Genomic DNA, 24,774 nt, shown 5'->3' on the forward strand with positions numbered 1-24,774 from the left:
TCCGACGCAACTCCTGCTAGTCTTTCTTCCATCGTAGTTAATCTTGCACACTTAAAACAAAACTTCGATTGAGACAATTTATCATGACCCTGATGGGCTAACTGGCCTATCAACTTCGTTTGGTCTAAACCACTGACCAAAATGCTTAAGCTGAAGTTGATAGTAGTACACTCATCAGTGTTAGGATCGAGAGCACTAAGAGGGGGGGGGGGGGGGGGGGGGTGAATTAGTGCAGCGGAAATCTTACAATAATTTAAAAACGAAAGCTGCGTTTATCCGATAAAAAACGATTTCGATATCAAAGCAGAATCACAGTGCAGTTTGCGTCTAAGCGCAGTTTGCGTCTAAGCGCAGTTTGCGTCTAAACACAGTTTGCGTCTAAGCGCAGTTTGCGTCTAAGCGCAGTTTTATGTTCAAACGCAGTTTTACGTCTAAACGCAGTTTTACGTCTAAACGCAGTTTTACGTCTAAACGCAGTTTTGCGTCTAAACGCAGTTTTACGTCTAAATGCAGTTTTACGTCTAAATGTAGTTTTACGTCTAAAATCAGTTTTAAACCTTGAAAAGCGTTTTACGTAGAAAGCAATTTGCAGTTATAAATGGAATCCGAATGTAAGCGTAAACTGCAGTGTGAAGATCGTACGAAAACACGATTTACGTATGAATGCAGATTCTGAAAGATCAGAGCTTAGAAACTTGTTCGTAAAGGCGCAGAGGGCAGTAGCAATGTAGGAGGTTTGCAGTAATGATAAAGTGCTCAAAGTAAAAGCAAACCAGAGATTTAGAGTGGTTCGGTCAGTCTTGACCTACTCCACTTTTGGCTTCCTCCTCCGACGAGGTCACCGACGTCAACTAGCTGCCTTCCTTCAATGGGCGAAGGCTAACTGCCCTTTTACAGTTTCTCTCCTTTTGACAGGCTCAGGAGACAACCTTTACAGATCCTTTCTCTCCTCTCTTTACAACTCAAGACTTGAAGAAAAGAAGGAGGAGAACTTTAGGACTTTACACAAATTTGAGCTCTTAGAATCACTGAAAAGATCAAGAATTCGGTGTGGATCTGTATCTTTTCAGTGCTGAATGGGTGGGGTATTTATAGGCCCCAACCCAGTTCAAATTTGGAGCTCAAAACGATCAAATCGATCAAATCCCAGAATTCTGGGATCAGGCGGTTGCACCTCTTGACTGGAGAGATGGCACCGCCTGGCAGAGCTCGACGACTGAGCTCAGGCGATTGCTCCTTTCTGCCAGAGCTCGAAGACTGAGCTCGATGGTTGCATCACCTGGGAGAGCTCGAAGACTGAGCTCAGTGGTTGCACCGCCTAGCAGAGCTCGAAGTCTGAGCTCGGTGGTTGCATCACCTGGCAGAGCTCGAAACTGAGCTCAGGCTGATGCACCTCTCTGCCAGAGCTCGAAGACTGAGCTCGGTGGTTGCATCACCTGGCAGAGCTCGAAACTGAGCTCAGGCTGATGCTCCTCTCTGCCAGAGCTCGAAGACTGAGCTCGGTGGTTGCACCGCCTGGCAGAGCTCGAAACTTGAGCTCTGGCGGTTGACAGAGGAGGTTGCACCGCCCAGTCTAGCTCGAAGACTGAGCTCTGGGCGGTTGCACCGCCTGGCTGGGGCGGTTGCACCGCCCAGTCTAGCTGGGAGACACAGCCCTGGCGGTTGCACCTCCTGGCCTGGGCGGTTGCACCGCCTGGTGCAATCAGGGTCCGAATGGTTCACTCCATTCGGCCCAATTTGAATCTTTTCAGGGGCCCAATTGCCCCAAGATTAAGCTAATGGGATCACCTCCCATTTTTAAGCTTAATCATCGTGCTAACTACGATTAACTCTAAGACAACTTCTGCAGCTATGCTCCGATGCGTCAATCGCTTCTTCTGGCGAGTTTCCGGCGAACTTCCGTCGATCATCCGATAAACCCTCGGTGATCCTTCTGCGGACATCCGGCATACTCCTGGACTTTGCGACGATCCACTTGGCGAGTTCCGACGAGCTTCGCTTGGCAAGCTTCTGGACTTCTCGGATCTGTTCTCGCTGAACCTCCGACGACCGTCCGAACTTCCGTCGAACTCTCGAACTCCCAACGTGATCATGATCTTGACTCCGGCGCAACACCTGCTGCTTGTCTTACTCTCATCGTAGTTAATCCTGCACACTTATCTCAACACATAGATTAGATAACAAATGACAATTGACTTCATCATCAAAATCCGAGATTCAACAATCTCCCCCTTTTTGATGATGACAATCAATTGATAATGGAGTTATCCTTAACTCCCCCTATCTATATGCCATAGTTGAGATAAGTCAACCTTGAATTCAAGACCTAAGAATTCAAGTGATGTATTGATAAGTTAGATCTGTTAAACTTATCAATGCTCCCATCATGATACCCATCATGATGTATCTCTTCAAGAATGATGTCAAGGCATGACATACATCATCAAGTTTGTATGATAGTGTTTGTAACTATTCATCATGTAATCATATAACGCTGCGAAGGATTATTACATGATGCACACATTTGAGATTTTCTAGCAAGTTTGCATTTACTTCATAAGATAGAATATCAAATCAAGACATGATGCAAACTATAGCACATGTTCACATATCTCTTGGTGATGCAAGGATGGCATAACTATAACATTGTTTATAGCATCACTCAAGTATTTGCAACTATGATATAGACATGATTATGGCAGTTTAGCTATGACATAGTGTTTATCAATTCATATGTTTCTCCCCCTTTGTCATCAACAAAAAGCACGATAGCATTATCAAGCACATAAAGGAAGTCATGACACATATAATACTTTGAATATCTCTTTATTGTTTGTTGCTTGAAGGAGGAAAGTCATTTTTCAAAAAGTTTTCATAGCATTCAAACCGAAAAATGAACTTCTTACATGCATTTGGTTAAAAATATTTGTCACATAATTTGTAATATGTTATTTGATCAAGCGATGTCAAGGCATGTAATAGTAATACCATCCGAAAAATAATTTTGACTATTCATCATGTATTCGGACACATCAACATTCCTAATTCTCTTCTTATGTAATCAAATTGTTCTTCACATAGGGGTTTTGTAAAGATATCAGCTAGTTGATGTTTGGTATCAATAAACTCTATGGTTACATCATGATTAGTGACATGATCTCGTATAAAGTGATGTCTAATATCAATGTGTTTTGTTCTTGAGTGTTGTATAGGATTTTTAGTTAAGCATATTGCACTCGTGTTATCACATTTAATGGGAATATCTTTAAGATTCACTTTGTAATCTTCTAAAGTGTTTTTCATCCATACAACTTGTGCACAGCATGCACTTGCTGCAATGTATTCAGCTTCGGTTGTTGATAGAGCAACCGAGTTTTGTTTCTTAGATGACCAGGATACAAGGGCATGTCCTAAAAATTGACATGATCCTGATGTGCTTTTTCTATCTAGTCTACAGCCAGCGAAGTCTGCATCAGCATACGCTGTTAAGTCAAAATTTTCTGATTTTGGGTACCATAATCCTAGATTGGTAGTTCCATTAAGATATCTGAGTATTCTTTTGACTGCTTTGAGATGAGATATCTTAGGGTCTGATTGAAATCTAGCACAAAGTCCTACACTGAACATGATGTCTGGTCTGGTGGCAGTGAGGTAAAGTAAACTTCCTATCATACCCCTATAGAATTTTTGATCGAAGCTTTCTCCATTCTCATCAATTTCTAACTTAGTGGAGGTGCTCATAGGAGTGTCAATGGCTTTTGAATTATTCATTTTGAACTTCTTTAGCAAACTCACAGCATATTTGGTTTGACTAATAAAGATGTCATTGCTTAGTTGTTTGATTTGTAGGCCTAAGAAGAATGTTAACTCTCCCATTAGACTCATTTCGAATTCACGACTCATAGTTTTCGCAAAGGATTCACAAAGAGATTCATTTGTAGAACCAAAGATAATATCATCAACATAAATTTGAACAATGAGAAAATTGTTTTCAAGGTTCTTGATGAATAATGTAGTATCAACCTTGCCTTTTATGAAATTATTTTCAATAAGAAAAGAACTAAGTCTCTCATACCAAGCCCTAGGAGCTTGTTTTAAACTATAGAGAGCTTTAGTTAATCTAAACACATGATTAGGGAGACTATTATTTTCAAATCCAGGAGGTTGTTCAACATAAACTTCTTTGGAAATAAAGCCATTAAGAAAGGCGCTTTTAACATCCATTTGAAACAACTTAAAATTTTTACTGCTAGCGTAGGCAAGGAGCATCCTTATGGCTTCCAATCGTGCCACAGGAGCGAAGGTTTCTTCGTAATCGATACCTTCTTCTTGGTTGAAACCTTTGGCCACTAATCTAGCCTTGTTTCTAACCACGATACCATTTTCATTTTGCTTGTTTCTGAAGACCCATTTAGTACCAATAACTAGATGGTCATTTGGCCTAGGAACAAGCTTCCACACTTCATTTCTCTCAAATTGATTTAATTCATCTTGCATTGCGATAATCCATGAATCATCTTTCATGGCTTCATCAACGCATTTGGGTTCAATTTGGGAGAGAAAGGCGGTATTTGCACAAAAGGTTTTAAGAGAAGATCGTGTTTGAACTCCCTTTGATGTGTCTCCTAAGATTAGCTCCTTAGGATGAGCATCTACATACTTCCAATCCTTGGGTAAGGAAATCTGAGAAGTGGATGCATCCAAGTTGCTAGTTGGAGACGGGGTCTCGTTTAAATTTAAAGAATCAAAATTAACATCATCATCAAGATCATTTTTCGTGATTTCAGAAGTCTAATTGAAAACAACATGAATGGATTCTTCAATAATTAGAGTTCTTTTATTAAAGATACGAAAGGCTTTAGAAACTGTAGAATAACCAAGAAAGATTCCTTCATCGGATTTAGCATCAAATTTTCCTAAGTTGTCTTTTTCATTCAAGATAAAACATTTACACCCAAAGACTTTGAAATATGAAACGTTGGGTTTTTTATTATTCCATAACTCATAGGGAGTTTTGGTTAGTAGAGGTCTCACTAGAACTCTATTTAAGATATAGCATGCAGTATTTACGGCTTCGGCCCAAAAATATTTGGGTAGGTTATGTTAATTCAACATGGTTCTTGTCATTTCTTGTAAATTTCGATTTTTTCTTTCTACAACTCCATTTTGTTGAGGGTTTCTAGGAGTAGAGAAATTATGGTTGTATCCATTGAGTTCACAAAATTCTTGGAAATCATGGTTTTGAAATTCACCACCATGATCACTCCTAATTGACGAAATCATAGAACCTTTCTCATTCTGAACGAGTTTGCAAAACTTGGTAAAAGATCCAAGGCATTCACTTTTCTGTTTTAAAAAGTAAGTCCATGTGTATCTGCTATAGTCATCTATGATGACGAAAGCGTATTTGCTACCTCCTAGGCTTGATGTGGAGATGGGTCCGAACAAGTCCATATGGATCAATTGTAAGGGCCTAGAGGTGCTTACTTGATTTTTAGATTTGAAGCTACTCTTAATTTGTTTACCTAATTGGCAGGCATCACATACATTATCTTTGATGAACTTGATATGAGGAATTCCTCTTACAAGTTCTTTGGATGATATTTGAGTGATTAGCTTCATGCTAGCATGACCTAATCTTCTGTGCCATATCCAAGCATTCTCATTTAAAGCAGAAAAACATGTTTCATTACATAAATCATTGATGTCAATAGTGTATACGTTATTTTGTTTTAATGCAATCATAGATATGTTTTTGTGAGGTTTTTCAATGACGCAAGCATTAGATTCAAATCTGATAATATATCCTTTATCACACAATTGACTAATGCTCAGGAGGTTATGTTTTAGACCATCAACTAGCAAAACATCTTCAATAGAAAAGTTGGATTTGTTACCTATGGTTCCTTTGCCAATGATTTTACCCTTGTTGTTGTCTCCGAAGGTGACATATCCTTCGTTTATGCTAGTGAGCTTAGAGAATTGGGATGAATCTCCGGTCATATGCCTTGAGCATCCACTGTCAAGGTACCATCTCTTGCTCCTAGCTTGCGATGGTTTAGTTTTCTACAAGAAAGGATGATGTTTAGGTACCCATTTGCTTTTGGGTTCCTCACAAATAGATCTACATTTTTTATCATGTTGCATAGAATTTGTCATGGTTCCTTTAGGAACCCAAATCAATTTGTTTGGACTCAATTTCCTGAATGGACAATAATGTGTCCTGTGTCCAAACTTGCAACAAAAGTTGCATTTGCTTCTAACATGTAAGATGGGGCCTTTTACAAAGGTAGTTGGATTTTGGTGAGGACTCCTCACAAATCCAATCCCACTTCTTTTGGGAGCATGACCCTTGTTTGTAAGGATCATGTTTAATGACTTGCTACCAACCTCGAATTTCTTCAAGGTGTCCTTAAGTAGCAAGTTTTCTTTTTGACAGATTTCTAGATCATGACATTTTATACATGAATTTAAACTATCATGATATTCGATTTTTAACTTATTAAAATCACAAGTAAGACTATCATGTGATCAGTAGCAGATCTGGGTCAACGTTACTGTAGCGGCGGGCGACACTGCAGCGGCGACCAGATCTAGGGCGACGGTACTGTAGCGGCGGCGACACTACAGCGGCGACCAGATCTAGGGCGACGGTACTGTAGCAGCGGCGACCAGATCTAGGGCGACACGACCAGATCTAGATCTAGGTCGACGTACTATAGCGCCGACGACACTGCAGCGGCGACCAGATCTGGGTCGACGTTACTGTAGCGGCGGGCGACACTGCAGCGGCGACCAGATCTAGATCTAGGTCGACGTACTGTAGCGTCGACGACACTGCAGCGGCGACCAGATCTGGGTCGACGTACTGTAGCGGCGACGACACTGCAGCGGCGACCAGATCTAGGTCGACGGTACTGTAGCGGCGACGATACTACAGCGCGACCAGATCTAGGGCGACGGTACTGTAGCGGCGGCGACACTGCAGCGGTGACCAGATCCAGATCTAGGTCGACGTACTGTAGCACCGACGACACTGCAGCGCGACCAGATCTGGTTCGATGGTACTGTAGCGGCGACGACACTACAGCGGCGACCAGATCTAGGGCGACGATACTGTAGCGACGATCTGAAATTCTGCAGCGGTGACTTTTCCCTATGGTGACGATTCTGCAGCGGTGACCAGAAGAGGGATCAAACATGGCATCGACGGCCCCTAGGGCTGGCGACGGTGGCGGGAGGGTTGAAACGATGGCAAGACTCCCTACCGTTATCCCTCAAGTTGCTCCTCCACCATATCCTCTCCAGAGAGAAACTCCTTCGATGAAGCAGCATCGAAGCAGGTCGCGCTCTAGATCGCGGCAGCCTGCTCTAATTTCCAATGACCCTCGGCCTTGGACTAGCCTATTCAAGGCTCCGGTTGGAAGTCCAGATCTAAGCTTGGAATTCATTACGCCAGAAGTTCAGGCTGATAAGAAGATTGCTGTATACGAGACTGCTGATTCAGCAGAGCTTATTGAGACATGGTCAATGGCGATTGTTGGCTATGTGGTAGGTCTCAAAACATCTTATTTCCCATTATCCTCATTTATCAAAAGTCGATGGGGAATATCGTCATTTGATCTTCATATGCTGGAGAACGGATTCTTTGTTTGCAAGCTATACTCTGAAGAAGATTTGCAACGAATCCTCGAAGGATTCTGGACTATCCGCGGTCATCCAATGATTTTACGACGTTGGTCTCCTGATGTCCGTTTGGAGTTAGATAGCCTACAGTCTATTCCATTATGGGTATCCTTTCAAGGACTGCCTCTACATCTTTGGAGTCGACGTTTTATTGCAAAGTTATGCAGCACTCTGGGACAGCCACTCTACATCGACAAAACAACAGCAGCTCAGACGAGATTAGCATTTGCACGAGCATGTGTGCTGGTTTCTTCCGATGAAGATCTTCCTAATGAAGTTTTCTATCGCGATCTTGACGGGAACACTCGAAAGGTACATGTCTCATATTCCTGGAAGCCACAACGATGTCAGCGTTGCTTATCTTTTGGTCATGCAAATGGAGCTTGTCAGCAAACCCCACAACCAACCACAAAGGTCTATCGACCACGTCAGCAACAAAGTGATTCTTCTCTAATGGCAGTAGCACCGAAGGTGGCGAAAACTATTGAGCATTCCGACTCGCAAGGAAAGCACCGCGGACAGAAGGACAATTCCAAAACTTTATCTCTTCCTATAATGTCAGAGCCTTCCACAACAGAGGTTTCCCATGGTACTAGTGGACAGGAGAAACATAAGTCAGGAACTTCATCTCTTCTAATATCATCGGATCCATCCACAATAGCTCAACGAACTCAGGCCCAAGCAAATCTCGCCAGCAACGATATTCTTCCTCAACAAACTCAGGCCACAACAAACATCGCCAACAAGGATATTCCGACTCAACAAACTCATGCCCCAACAAACCTCTCTAGCCACGCTGCTCCAACAAGTACTATCCAGGATATTGTGCTGCAACAATCTTATCGAGCTTCAACAAACCCTGCCAATCAAGACCACATGATTCAAGGTACTTTAAAGTTTAAAAATCTGCAAGCTGTAGATGAAGTGGATAAATATAGGAATAAAGCCATAAAAGGTAAGGATATTGTGCGGGAGGAAAATACAAAACCGAAGGATAAGAAAAAAGATGGTACAATCCATCCAAAGTCGTAGGATGAATACCTTACTACCTTTTCATTTGTTTATTACTAATGAAGATAACATGCTGGAATGTTCGCGGACTTAATAAGTCGGAGAAATGTCGGGAGCTCAACAGAATAATCAAGTCTGCCGCATGTGATATTGTTATTCTAGTGGAAACGAAAATTAAACAATCGCGCGTTCAAGCTCAAAAGAATTTAATATGGCCGGACGCAGAACTGTTTACCAATGACTCAAATGAAACTTTTGGTAGAATATGGGTCTTATGGAATCCTAACTCTATTAATGCTTGGTTTATTTCTGCTACTAATCAATTCATTCATCTTAAGGTAGAGGATAAAAAGAATGGCTGTCAATTCAATTTCACTGGTATATATGCTTCAAACAGTATGCAAGAAAGAAATACTCTTTGGTCTGACCTGACTAATATTGTAAATGGCTGTCTCAATGTACCTTGGATTGTTCTTGGAGACTTTAATACTGTTCGGTACATAAATGAAAAAGTGGGGGGTAGACAACTTTCAGAAAGTCAGCTTCAAAGTTTTAATGATTACATTGACACTGCAGCATTGTTTGATATGAAATCTGTGGGTAATTGGCTCTCCTGGAGTAATCAAGGTGCTGCTAACAGAAAAATAATGGCTCGACTTGATAGGTGTTTGATTAACCATGAATGGTTAACAGTTTACCCAGATTCACTTCTTGAGTATGGTGCTCCTTTGTTATCTGACCATTCTTTAATGTATATACACGCAGAAAAAGCGACACCAAGAGGCAAGAAACCGTTTAGATTCTTTAACATGTGGAGTACTCATCCTCAATTTCTTGATGTTATCAGATCTGCTTGGAATGTTAATGTGCATGGATCTCCCCCTTACATCTTATGTCAAAAGCTCAAAGCCTGTAAAGCAGCACTAAAGGAGTGGAATACAAATACCTTTGGCAATATTACCACCAGAGTTCAATTTTGCAGAAAGGAACTAATGTCATTGCAACATGAGCTGCAACTTCAGCCAAATGATGAAAATATTATCTACAAAGAGACGGAAGCCAGAAATAACTTCATGCAAGCCTTAAACCAGGAGGAAAGTTTTGCAAAGCAGAAGTCTCGACAACATTGGCTTACACTAGGGGATTCCAATACTAAATTTTTCTATGCTTCAATTGCTACTCGAAGGGCTGTTAACCGTATCAGCAAATGCAGAGACAAAGATGATAATCTTATTGAGAATTTAGATGAGGTTAAAGCACACATAGAGCAATTTTTTTATTCCTTACTCAATTAAGCTGGGAAACCTAATAACATTCATGTGGAGCCGACTAGAAAACTTGATTCGGAAGCTATTTCAATCCTCAATGCCCCAATTACAGATGACGAAATTGTATGTGTTGTCTTTAAGTCACCAAAGCACAAAAGCCTAGGTCCAGATGGATTTCCAGCTGAATTTTACCAAACTGCTTGGTCTATTATTGGAAATGATGTGATCAAAGCTTGCCAACATTTTTTCTCTTCAGGTCATATTCTTAGAGAGATGAATTGCACTTTTATTTCTTTAATTCCGAAGAATGCAGGGGCTGATTCACTAGAGAACTATCGACCCATATCATTATGCAACTTTATATACAAGATCATCTCCAAAGTATTGGCAAATAGAATGCAAAAGGTATTACACAAGATCATTAGCCCAAATCAAGCTGCTTTCATCAAAGGGAGAAGTATACATCATAACATTTTGCTTGCTAATGACTTGGTCAAAGATTTGCATTCAAAAGCAAGAGGGACAAAAATCTGTATTAAAGCTGATCTAAGGAAAGCCTTTGATTCAGTTAATAGGAAATTTATCTATAAGATGCTCCTTGATATGAACTTCCCACAGCAATGGATTAATTGGATTCAATCTTGCCTAGAAACTCCAAAGTTTTCGATACTCTTTAATTGCTCACCTATTGGTTTTTTTGGGAGCACGAATGGCATCCGACAAGGTGATCCACTCTCTCCGTATCTCTTTACTATTGCGATGGAAGGACTTAGCTGTATGTTGGAACACGCAGTCTTAAATGGCAGCATTAAGGTACCCAGTGCTGGTTCTGTTCATATATCACATATAACATTTGCAGATGACTTACTTATCTTTCTCCAAAATGAACCAACTTCAGTAAAGAACCTGACTACTATTATGAATGACTTTGGTATGGTTTCTGGACTTCAGTTAAATCATGCGAAAAGTAAAGTATATATGAGCCCTTACGTTGAGGATAAGGTCTTTATTTCACAAACTTTGGGGGTTAGTGAAGGAAGCTTGCCAGTTCCTTATTTGGGTCTCCCGCTCATATCCACAGGCATTCACAAAACCCACTGTCAACCTATCTTGCAAAAAATAAAGAATAGAATTTCTTCTTGGAAAAATAGGTTTCTATCAAAAGCAGGACGACTCGAACTCATCCGTTCGGTATTGTACTCCTACTCTATATATTGGTGTAATGCATTTCTTCTGCCTGCTGGACTTCTCCAAGATATTGAACGGTTATTAATGAACTTCTTCTGGAATGGCACAAATGATAAGGCAATGCATATGGTAAATTGGGATAGCATTTGCAAACCGAAAGATGAAGGGGGGCTAAATTTGAGAAATACTAGAGATTGGAATCAAGCATGTTTGGTACAGCAATTGTGGGATCTTTTGCAAAACAAATGTTCCTTATGGTCACATTGGGTTTTTGCTAAGTATCTCTCAAAGGAATCAATATGGGAAATTTCAACAAGAACATACCACTCTGCAGCTTGGAAAGGAATTTTAAAGGTAAGGAATTGGCTAATCAAACACATTTTGTATGCAATCTCTTCTGGAACTAGTACTAATATGTGGTACGATCCTTGGGTGAATGGGAAGAGTATATTTCAATTATATGGTGACAGAATACGAAAAGATCTTGGGGCTCCCAAAGACTGGAAGGTTTCCGAGTTCATCGCTAACGGTACTTGGTGTCTCCCTAATCCTATTTCTCCTGAAATGTTATCACTTTGGCCAACTATCATAGCTATTCGAATCAGGAACAACTCTTCAGATATACTTATTTGGCCTCATGACAATGGTAAATTTAGTGCCACATCCGCATGGAATCAAATTAGGCAAAGAAATAACAAGTGGGTCCCAAGCAGTTGGACATGGGATCGACCGGGATCACAAAGACACTCCTTATGTACATGGCAGGCCCTTCTCAATAAACTACCTACAATAGACAATATGAAAAGAAGAGGTATCTATCATGTTAACCAATGCTCCCTTTGTTTGCAACAAGAAGAAACTGTTGACCACCTCTATTTTGCTTGTGATTATACAAAATGGATATGGAAGGAGATTCTCCAGCGATTTGAACTCAATAGACTGCCGCAACCAAACTTTCACCAAGAACTAGGCGACCTTATGCAATGTTTCTCAAGAAAAGGGCCTCTTACACAACTGGCAAAGGTTATTTTCAGATGTGCTATTTGGTGGATGTGGAAGGAGAGATGTAATAGAATCTTTGAATGTCAACACACAAACAATGCTCAGCTCTTGAAAGAGATTATTAGAGACTCAAGATCCTGTATGGAGCATGAACTCAAAACCGAGCACTTCACCCGACGAGAAAAAGATATTTTTATCAAATTTAATTTTGCTATTAGCTAAAGATCTTGGGAATGATGCCAAATATTGTATCAACAGGTAGTTATAGTCTACAGCATGTGTAGTCATAACTATCGCATTAGCACTCTATGAGTTACTTGGCTTTGTCTATGACTTGTATAGATAAAGCTATTTGTAGAAACTTTACATATAATGAATTTTACTTTTACTTACCAAAAAAAAAGTAAGCCTATCATGTACATTTTTTAGCAATTTGTATTTTCTATTTATAACTTTGCATTCATCAAATAAATCATGGAAAGCATTTAATAATTCATCGAAAGATAAATCAGCATCTAATAAATCCGTTACCTCCTCTCCGATGGCCATTAAGGCATAATGAGCAACTTGCTCGGTGTTGGACTCTTCTTCTTCAGATGAGCTCGCGTCATCCCATGTTGCTTGAAGAGCCTTCTTCTTTGATGTTCTTCTTTTGACTTGGGGACAATCATTCTTGTAGTGTCCCGGCTTTTTACATTCGTAGCAGATCACTTGGTCCTTCTTGGGTTCAAGTTTATTTTTTACATCATTTTTAAACTTGTTTCTTTTGAAGAATTTCTTAAACCTTTTTGTCAAAAGTGCTAAGTCATCATCACAATCCTCATCACTTGAGTTTTCTCTCAAGTGGCATTCAGAAGTTTTAAGTGCCATATTCTTCCTGTTCTTTGGAAGGATGTCTTCTTGCTCTTCATGAGCTTTGCAAGTCATTTCGTAGGTCATTAATGACCCGATTAGTTCTTCAAGAGGGAAGTTGCGCAGATCTTTTGCCTCTTGAATAGCAGTGACTTTAGGATCCCAACTTTTAGGAAGGGATCTTAGTATTTTATTTACGAGTTCAAAATCCGAAAAACTTTTTCCGAGTCCTTTTAGACCGTTGACGACATCCGTGAAACGGGTAAACATGTCGCCAATGGTTTCACTCGGTTTCATTCGGAAAAGTTCAAAAGAATGCAGCAGCAGATTGATTTTTGACTCTTTCACTCTACTTGTGCCCTCGTGGGTCACTTCAAGTGTGTGCCAAATATCAAATGCAGTTTCGCAAGTTGAAACACGATTAAACTCGTTTTTATCAAGTGTGCAAAATAAGGCATTCATAGCCTTTGCATTAAAAGCGAAAGCCTTCTTTTCCAACTCATTCCAATCGATCATTGGAAGAGAAGACTTTGAGAATCCGTTTTCAACAAGGTTCCACAGTTCAAAATCCATAGAAATAAGAAAGATCCTCATTCGGGTCTTCCAGTAGGTGTAGTCTGTTCCACTGAACATGATGGGTGGACGTGTAATAGAATGCCCCTCTTGGTTTCCGGCGTATGCCATCTCTCTTGGGTTTTAATCCTTTAGAGAGTTAACCTTGCTCTGATACCAATTGTTAGGATCGAGAGCACTAAGAGGGGGGGGGGGGTGAATTAGTGCAGCGGAAATCTTACAATAATTTAAAAACGAAAGCTGCGTTCATCCGATAAAAAACGATTTCGATATCAAAGCAGAATCACAGTGCAGTTTGCGTCTAAGCGCAGTTTGTGTCTAAGCGCAGTTTGCGTCTAAACACAGTTTGCGTCTAAGCGCAGTTTGCGTCAAAGCGCAGTTTTACGTTCAAACGCAGTTTTACGTCTAAACGCAGTTTTACGTCTAAACGCAGTTTTACATCTAAACGCAGTTTTGCGTCTAAACGTAGTTTTACGTCTAAACGCAGTTTTACGTCTAAATGTAGTTTTGCGTCTAAAAGCAGTTTTAAACCTTGAAAAGCGTTTTACATAGAAAGCAATTTGCAGTTATAAATGGAATCCGAATGTAAGCGTAAACTGCAGTGTGAAGATCGTACGAAAACACGATTTACGTTTGAATGCAGATTCTGAAAGATTAGAGCTTAGAAACTTGTTCGTAAAGGCGCAGAGGGCAGTAGAAATGTAGGAGGTTTGCAGTAATGATAAAGTGGTCAAAGTAAAAGCAAACCAGAGATTTAGAGTGGTTCGGTCAGTCTTGACCTACTCCACTTTTGGCTTCCTCCTCCGACGAGGTCACCGACGTCAACTAGCTGCCTTCCTTCAATGGGCGAAGGCTAACTGCCCTTTTACAGTTTCTCTCCTTTTGACAGGCTCAGGAGACAACCTTTACAGATCCTTTCTCTCCTCTCTTTACAACTCAAGACTTGAAGAACAGAAGGAGGAGAACTTTAGGACTTTACACAAATTTGAGCTCTTAGAATCACTGAAAAGATCAAGAATTCGGTGTGGATCTGTATCTTTTCAGTGCTGAATGGGTGGGGTATTTATAGGCCCCAACCCAGTTCAAATTTGGAGCTCAAAACGATCAAATCGATCAAATCCCAGAATTCTGGGATCAGGCGGTTGCACCTCTTGACTGGAGAGGTGGCACCGCCTGGCAGAGCTCGACGACTGAGCTCAGGCGATTGCTCCTTTCTGCCAGAGCTCGAAGACTGAGCTCGATGGTTGCATCACCTGGGAGAGCTCGAAGACTGAGCTCAGTGGTTGCACCGCCTGGCAGAGCTCGAAGTCTGAGCTCGGTGGTTGCATCACCTGGCAGAGCTCGAAACTGAGCTCAGGCTGATGCACCTCTCTGCCAGAGCTCGAAGACTGAGCTTGATGGTTGCATCACCTGGCAGAGCTCGAAACTGGGCTCAGGCTGATGCTTCTCTCGGCCAGAGCTCGAAGACTGAGCTCGGTGGTTGCACCACCTGGCAGAGCTCGAAACTTGAGCTCTGGCGGTGCTACCTCTTGACAAAGGAGGTTGCACCGCCCAGTCTAGCTCGAAGACTGAGCTCTGGGCGGTTGCACCGCCCAGTCTAGCTGGGAGACACAGCCCTGGCGGTTGCACCTCCTGGCCTGGGCGGTTGCACCGCCTGGTGCAATCAGGGTCCGAATGGTTCACTCCATTCGGCCCAATTTGAATCTTTTCAGGGGCCCAATTGCCCCAAGATTAAGCTAATGGGATCACCTCCCATTTTCAAGCTTAATCATCGTGCTAACTACGATTAACTCTAAGACAACTTCTGCAGCTATGCTCCGATGCGTCAATCGCTTCTTCCGGCGAACTTCCGTCGATCATCCGATAAACCCTCGGTGATCCTTCTGCAGACATCCAGCATACTCCTGGACTTTGCGACGGTCCACTTGGCGAGTTCCGACGAGCTTCGCTTGGCAAGCTTATGGACTTCTCGGATCTGTTCTCGCTGAACCTCCGACGACCGTCCGAACTTCCGTCGAACTCTCGAACTCCCAACGTGATCATGATCTTGACTTCGGCGCAACACCTGCTGCTTGTCTTACTCTCATCGTAGTTAATCCTGCACACTTATCTCAACACATAGATTAGATAACAAATGACAATTGACTTCATCATCAAAATCCGAGATTCAACAATCTCCCCCTTTTTGATGATGACAATCAATTGATAATAGAGTTATCCTTAACTCCCCCTATCTATATGCCATAGTTGAGATAAGTCAACCTTGAATTCAAGACCTAAGAATTCAAGTGATGTATTGATAAGTTAGATCTGTTAAACTTATCAATGCTCCCATCATGATACCCATCATGATGTATCTCTTCAAGAATGATGTCAAGGCATGACATACATCATCAAGTTTGTATGATAGTGTTTGTAACTATTCATCATGTAATCATATAACGCTGCGAAGGATTATTACATGATGCACACATTTGAGATTTTCTAGCAAGTTTTATCGGATGTCTCCGAAGAGACGGTAATGTAGCGGCGGCGACACTGCAGCGGCGACCAGATCTAGGTCGACGTACTGTAGCGCCGACAACACTGCAGCGGCGACCAGATCTGGGTCGACGTTACTGTAGCTGCGGGCGACACTGCAGCGGCGACCAGATCTAGGGCGACACGACCAGATCTAGATCTAGGTCGACGTACTGTAGCGCCGACAACACTGCAGCGGCGACCAGATCTGGGTCGACATACTGTAGCGGCGACGACACTGCAGCGGCAACCAGATCTAGGTCGACGGTACTGTAGCGGCGACGATACTGCAGCGGCGACCAGATCTTGGGCGACGTACTGTAGCGGCGGTGACACTGTAGCAGCGACCAGATCCAGATCTAGGTCGACGTACTGTAGCGCCGACGACACTGCAGCACGACCAGATCTGGTTCGACGGTACTGTAGCGGCGACCAGATCTAGGGCGACGGTACTGTAGCGACGATCTGAAATTCTGCAGCGGTGACTTTTCCCTATGGTGACGATTCTGCAGCGGTGACCAGAAGAGGGATCAAACATGGCATCGACGGCCCCTAGGGCTGGCGACGGTGGCGGGAGGGTTGAAACGATGGCAAGACTCCCTACCGTTATCCCTCAAGTTGCTCCTCCACCATATCCTCTCCAGAGAGAAACTCCTTCGATGAAGCAGCATCGAAGCAGGTCGCGCTCTAGATCGCGGCAGCCTGCTCTAATTTCCAATGACCCTCGGCCTTGGACTAGCCTATTCAAGGCTCCGGTTGGAAGTCCAGATCTAAGCTTGGAATTCATTACGCCAGAAGTTCAGGCTGATAAGAAGATTGCTGTATACGAGACTGCTGATTCAGCAGAGCTTATTGAGACATGGTCAATGGCGATTGTTGGCTATGTGGTAGGTCTCAAAACATCTTATTTTCCATTATCCTCATTTATCAAAAGTCGATGGGGAATATCGTCATTTGATCTTCATATGCTGGAGAACGGATTCTTTGTTTGCAAGCTATACTCTGAAGAAGATTTGCAACGAATCCTCGAAGGATTCTGGACTATCCGCGGTCATCCAATGATTTTACGACGTTGGTCTCCTGATGTCCGTTTGGAGTTAGATAGCCTACAGTCTATTCCATTATGGGTATCCTTTCAAGGACTGCCTCTACATCTTTGGAGTCGACGTTTTATTGCAAAGTTATGCAGCACTCTGGGACAGCCACTCTACATCGACAAAACAACAGCAGCTCAGACGAGATTAGCATTTGCACGAGCATGTGTGCTGGTTTCTTCCGATGAAGATCTTCCTAATGAAGTTTTCTATCGCGATCTTGACGGGAACACTCGAAAGGTACATGTCTCATATTCCTGGAAGCCACAACGATGTCAGCGTTGCTTATCTTTTGGTCATGCAAATGGAGCTTGTCAGCAAACCCCACAACCAACCACAAAGGTCTATCGACCACGTCAGCAACAAAGTGATTCTTCTCTAATGGCAGTAGCACCGAAGGTGGCGAAAACTATTGAGCATTCCGACTCGCAAGGAAAGCACCGCGGACAGAAGGACAATTCCAAAACTTTATCTCTTCCTATAATGTCAGAGCCTTCCACAACAGAGGTTTCCCATGGTACTAGTGGACAGGAGAAACATAAGTCAGGAACTTCATCTCTTCTAATATCATCGGATCCATCCACAATAGCTCAACGAACTCAGGCCCAAGCAAATCTCGCCAGCAACGATATTCTTCCTCAACAAACTCAGGCCACAACAAACATCGCCAACAAGGATATTCCGACTCAACAAACTCATGCCCCAACAAACCTCTCTAGCCACGCTGCTCCAACAAGTACTATCCAGGATATTGTGCTGCAACAATCTTATCGAGCTTCAACAAACCCTGCCAATCAAGACCACATGATTCAAGGTACTTTAAAGTTTAAAAATCTGCAAGCTGTAGATGAAGTGGATAAATATAGGAATAAAGCCATAAAAGGTAAGGATATTGTGCGGGAGGAAAATACAAAACCGAAGGATAAGAAAAAAGATGGTACAATCCATCCAAAGTCGTAGGATGAATACCTTACTACCTTTTCATTTGTTTATTACTAATGAAGATAACATGCTGGAATGTTCGCGGACTTAATAAGTCGGAGAAATGTCGGGAGCTCAACAGAATAATCAAGTCTGCCGCATGTGATATTGTTATTCTAGTGGAAACGAAAATTAAACAATCGCGCGTTCAAGCTCAAAAGAATTTAATATGGCCGGACGCAGAACTGTTTACCAATGACTCAAATGAAACTTTTGGTAGAATATGGGTCTTATGGAATCCTAACTCTATTAATGCTTAGTTTATTTCTGCTACTGATCAATTCATTCATCTTAAGGTAGAGGATAAAAAGAATGGCTGTCAATTCAATTTCACTGGTATATATGCTTCAAACAGTATGCAAGAAAGAAATACTCTTTGGTCTGACCTGACTAATATTGTAAATGGCTGTCTCAATGTACCTTGGATTGTTTTTGGAGACTTTAATACTGTTCGGTACACAAATGAAAAAGTGGGGGGTAGACAACTTTCAGAAAGTTAGCTTCAAAGTTTTAATGATTACATTGACACTGCAGCATTGTTTGATATGAAATCTGTGGGTAATTGGCTCTCCTGGAGTAATCAAGGTGCTGCTAACAGAAAAATAATGGCTCGACTTGATAGGTGTTTGATTAACCATGAATGGTTAACAGTTTACCCAGATTCACTACTTGAGTATGGTGCTCCTTTGTTTTCTGACCATTTTTTAATGTATATACACGCAGAAAAAGCGACACCAAGAGGCAAGAAACCGTTTAGATTCTTTAACATGTGGAGTACTCATCCTCAATTTCTTGATGTTATCAGATCTGCTTGGAATGTTAATGTGCATGGATCTCCCCCTTACATCTTATGTCAAAAGCTCAAAGCCTGTAAAGCAGCACTAAAGGAGTGGAATACAAATACCTTTGGCAATATTACCACCAGAGTTCAATTTTGCAGAAAGGAACTAATGTCATTGCAACATGAGCTGCAACTTCAGCCAAATGATGAAAATATTATCTACAAAGAGACGGAAGCCAGAAATAACTTCATGCAAGCCTTAAAACAGGAGGAAAGTTTTGCAAAGCAGAAGTCTCGACAGCATTGGCTTACACTAGGGGATTCCAATACTAAATTTTTCTATGCTTCAATTGCTACTCGAAGGGCTGTTAACCGTATCAGCAAATGCAGAGACAAAGATGATAATCTTATTGAGAATTTAGATGAGGTTAAAGCACACACAGAGCAATTTTTTTATTCCTTACTCAATCAAGCTGGGAAACCTAATAACATTCATGTGGAGCCGACTAGAAAACTTGATTCGGAAGCTATTTCAATCCTCAATGCCCCAATTACAGATGACGAAATTGTATGTGTTGTCTTTAAGTCACCAAAGCACAAAAGCCCAGGTCCAGATGGATTTCCAGCTGAATTTTACCAAACTGCTTGGTCTATTATTGGAAATGATGTGATCAAAGCTTGCCAACATTTTTTCTCTTCAGGTCATATTCTTAGAGAGATGAATTGCACTTTTATTTCTTTAATTCCGAAGAATGCAGGGGCTGATTCACTAGAGAACTATCGACCCATATCATTATGCAACTTTATATACAAGATCATCTCCAAAGTATTGGCAAATAGAATGCAAAAGGTATTACACAAGATCATTAGCCCAAATCAAGCTGCTTTCATCAAAGGGAGAAGTATACATCATAACATTTTGCTTGCTAATGACTTGGTCAAAGATTTGCATTCAAAAGCAAGAGGGACAAAAATCTGCATTAAAGCTGATCTAAGGAAAGCCTTTGATTCAGTTAATAGGAAATTTATCTATAAGATGCTCCTTGATATGAACTTCCCACAGCAATGGATTAATTGGATTCAATCTTGCCTAGAAACTCCAAAGTTTTCGATACTCTTTAATGGCTCACCTATTGGTTTTTTTGGGAGCACGAATGGCATCCGACAAGGTGATCCACTCTCTCCGTATCTCTTTACTATTGCGATGGAAGGACTTAGCTGTATGTTGGAACACGCAGTCTTAAATGGCAGCATTAAGGTACCCAGTGCTGGTTCTGTTCATATATCACATATAACATTTGCAGATGACTTACTTATCTTTCTCCAAAATGAACCAACTTCAGTAAAGAACCTGGCTACTATTATGAATGACTTTGGTATGGTTTCTGGACTTCAGTTAAATCATGCGAAAAGTAAAGTATATATGAGCCCTTACGTTGAGGATAAGGTCTTTATTTCACAAACTTTGGGGGTTAGTGAAGGAAGCTTGCCAGTTCCTTATTTGGGTCTCCCGCTCATATCCACAGGCATTCACAAAACCCACTGTCAACCTATCTTGCAAAAAATAAAGAATAGAATTTCTTCTTGGAAAAATAGGTTTCTATCAAAAGCAGGACGACTCGAACTCATCCGTTCGGTATTGCACTCCTACTCTATATATTGGTGTAATGCATTTCTTCTGCCTGCTGGACTTCTCCAAGATATTGAACATTGGAATCAAGCATATTTGGTACAGCAATTGTGGGATCTTTTGCAAAACAAATGTTCCTTATGGTCACATTGGGTTTTTGCTAAGTATCTCTCAAAGGAATCAATATGGGAAATTTCAACAAGAACATACCACTCTGCAGCTTGGAAAGGAATTTTAAAGGCAAGGAATTGGCTAATCAAACACATTTCGTATGCAATCTCTTCTGGAACTAGTACTAATATGTGGTACGATCCTTGGGTGAATGGGAAGAGTATATTTCAATTATATGGCGACAGAATACGAAAATATCTTGGGGCTCCCAAAGACTGGAAGGTTTCCGAGTTCATCGCTAACGGTACTTGGTGTCTCCCTAATCCTATTTCTCCTGAAATGTTATCACTTTGGCCGACTATCATAGCTATTCGAATCAGGAACAACTCTTCAGATATACTTATTTGGCCTCATGACAATGGTAAATTTAGTGCCACATCCGCATGGAATCAAATTAGGCAAAGAAATAACAAGTGGGTCCCAAGCAGTTGGACATGGGATCGACCGGGATCACAAAGACACTCCTTATGTACATGGCAGGCCCTTCTCAATAAACTACCTACAATAGACAATATGAAAAGAAGAGGTATCTATCATGTTAACCGATGCTCCCTTTGTTTGCAACAAGAAGAAACTGTTGACCACCTCTATTTTGCTTGTGATTATACAAAATGGATATGGAAGGAGATTCTCCAGCGATTTGAACTCAATAGACTGCCGCAACCAAACTTGCACCAAGAACTAGGCGACCTTATGCAATGTTTCTCAAGAAAAGGGCCTCTTACACAACTGGCAAAGGTTATTTTCAGATGTGCTATTTGGTGGATGTGGAAGGAGAGATGTAATAGAATCTTTGAATGTCAACACACAAACAATGCTCAGCTCTTGAAAGAGATTATTAGAGACTCAAGATCCTGTATGGAGCATGAAATCAAAACCGAGCACTTCACCCGAAGAGAAAAAGATATTTTTATCAAATTTAATTTTGCTATTAGCTAAAGATCTTGGGAATGATGCCAAATAATGTACCCACAGGTAGTTATAGTCTACAGCATGTGTAGTCATAACTATCGCATTAGCACTCTATGAGTTACTTGGCTTTGTCTATGACTTGTATAGATAAAGCTATTTGTAGAAACTTTACACATAATAAATTTTACTTTTACTTACCAAAAAAAAAAAAGATTTTCTAGCAAGTTTGCATTTACTTCACAAGATAGAATATCAAATCAAGACATGATGCAAACTATAGCACATGTTCACATATCTCTTGGTGATGCAAGGATGGCATAACTATAACATTGTTTATAGCATCACTCAAGTATTTGCAACTATGATATAGACATGATTATGGCAGTTTAGCTATGACATAGTGTTTATCAATTCATATGTTTCTCCCCCTTTGTCATCAACAAAAAGCACGATAGCATTATCAAGCACATAAAGGAAGTCATGACACATATAATACTTTGAATATCTCTTTATTGTTTGTTGCTTGAAGGAGGAAAGTCATTTTTCAAAAAGTTTTCATAGCATTCAAATCGAAAAATGAACTTCTTACATGCATTTGGTTAAAAATATTTGTCACATAATTTGTAACATGTTATTTGATCAAGCGATGTCAAGGAATGTAATAGTAATACCATCCGAAAAATAATTTTGACTATTCATCATGTATTCGGACACATCAACATTCCTAATTCTCTTCTTATGTAATCAAATTGTTCTTCACATAGGGGTTTTGTAAAGATATCAGCTAGTTGATGTTTGGTATCAATAAACTCTATGGTTACATCATGATTAGTGACATGATCTCGTATAAAGTGATGTCTAATATCAATGTGTTTTGTTCTTGAGTGTTGTATAGGATTTTTAGTTAAGCATATTGCACTCGTGTTATCACATTTAATGGGAATATCTTTAAGATTCACTTTGTAATCTTCTAAAGTGTTTTTCATCCATACAACTTGTGCACAGCATGCACTTGCTGCAATGTATTCAGCTTCGGTTGTTGATAGAGCAACCGAGTTTTGTTTCTTAGATGACCAGGATACAAGGGCATGTCCTAAAAATTGACATGATCCTGATGTGCTTTTTCTATCTAGTCTACAGCCAGCGAAGTCTGCATCAGCATACGCTGTTAAGTCAAAATTTTCTGATTTTGGGTACCATAATCCTAGATTGGTAGTTCCATTAAGATATCTGAATATTCTTTTGACTGCTTTGAGATGAGATATCTTAGGGTCTGATTGAAATCTAGCACAAAGTCCTACACTGAACATGATGTCTGGTCTGGTGGCAGTGAGGTAAAGTAAACTTCCTATCATACCCCTATAGGATTTTTGATCGAAGCTTTCTCCATTCTCATCAATTTCTAACTTAGTGGAGGTGCTCATAGGAGTGTCAATGGCTTTTGAATTATTCATTTTGAACTTCTTTAGCAAACTCACAGCATATTTGGTTTGACTAATAAAGATGTCATTGCTTAGTTGTTTGATTTGTAGGCCTAAGAAGAATGTTAACTCTCCCATTAGACTCATTTCGAATTCACGACTCATAGTTTTCGCAAAGGATTCACAAAGAGATTCATTTGTAGAACCAAAGATAATATCATCAACATAAATTTGAACAATGAGAAAATTGTTTTCAAGGTTCTTGATGAATAATGTAGTATCAACCTTGCCTTTTATGAAATTATTTTCAATAAGAAAAGAACTAAGTCTCTCATACCAAGCCCTAGGAGCTTGTTTTAAACTATAGAGAGCTTTAGTTAATCTAAACACATGATTAGGGAGACTATTATTTTCAAATCCAGGAGGTTGTTCAACATAAACTTCTTTGGAAATAAAGCCATTAAGAAAGGCGCTTTTAACATCCATTTGAAACAACTTAAAATTTTTACTGCTAGCGTAGGCAAGGAGCATCCTTATGGCTTCCAATCGTGCCACAGGAGCGAAGGTTTCTTCGTAATCGATACCTTCTTCTTGGTTGAAACCTTTGGCCACTAATCTAGCCTTGTTTCTAACCACGATACCATTTTCATTTTGCTTGTTTCTGAAGACCCATTTAGTACCAATAACTAGATGGTCATTTGGCCTAGGAACAAGCTTCCACACTTCATTTCTCTCAAATTGATTTAATTCATCTTGCATTGCGATAATCCATGAATCATCTTTCATGGCTTCATCAACGCATTTGGGTTCAATTTGGGAGAGAAAGGCGGTATTTGCACAAAAGGTTTTAAGAGAAGATCGTGTTTGAACTCCCTTTGATGTGTCTCCTAAGATTAGCTCCTTAGGATGAGCATCTACATACTTCCAATCCTTGGGTAAGGAAATCTGAGAAGTGGATGCATCCAAGTTGCTAGTTGGAGACGGGGTCTCGTTTAAATTTAAAGAATCAAAATTAACATCATCATCAAGATCATTTTTCGTGATTTCAGAAGTCTAATTGAAAACAACATGAATGGATTCTTCAATAATTAGAGTTCTTTTATTAAAGATACGAAAGGCTTTAGAAACTGTAGAATAACCAAGAAAGATTCCTTCATCGGATTTAGCATCAAATTTTCCTAAGTTGTCTTTTTCATTCAAGATAAAACATTTACACCCAAAGACTTTGAAATATGAAACGTTGGGTTTTTTATTATTCCATAACTCATAGGGAGTTTTGGTTAGTAGAGGTCTCACTAGAACTCTATTTAAGATATAGCATGCAGTATTTACGGCTTCGGCCCAAAAATATTTGGGTAGGTTATGTTCATTCAACATGGTTCTTGCCATTTCTTGTAAATTTCGATTTTTTCTTTCTACAACTCCATTTTGTTGAGGGTTTCTAGGAGTAGAGAAATTATGGTTGTATCCATTGAGTTCACAAAATTCTTGGAAATCATGGTTTTGAAATTCACCACCATGATCACTCCTAATTGACGAAATCATAGAACCTTTCTCATTCTGAACGAGTTTGCAAAACTTGGTAAAAGATCTAAGGCATTCACTTTTCTGTTTTAAAAAGTAAGTCCATGTGTATCTGCTATAGTCATCTATGATGACGAAAGCGTATTTGCTACCTCCTAGG

The sequence above is a fragment of the Musa acuminata genome, chromosome BXJ3-5 (genome assembly GCF_036884655.1).
Source record: "Musa acuminata AAA Group cultivar baxijiao chromosome BXJ3-5, Cavendish_Baxijiao_AAA, whole genome shotgun sequence".
NCBI classification, from domain to species: Eukaryota; Viridiplantae; Streptophyta; class Magnoliopsida; order Zingiberales; family Musaceae; genus Musa; species Musa acuminata.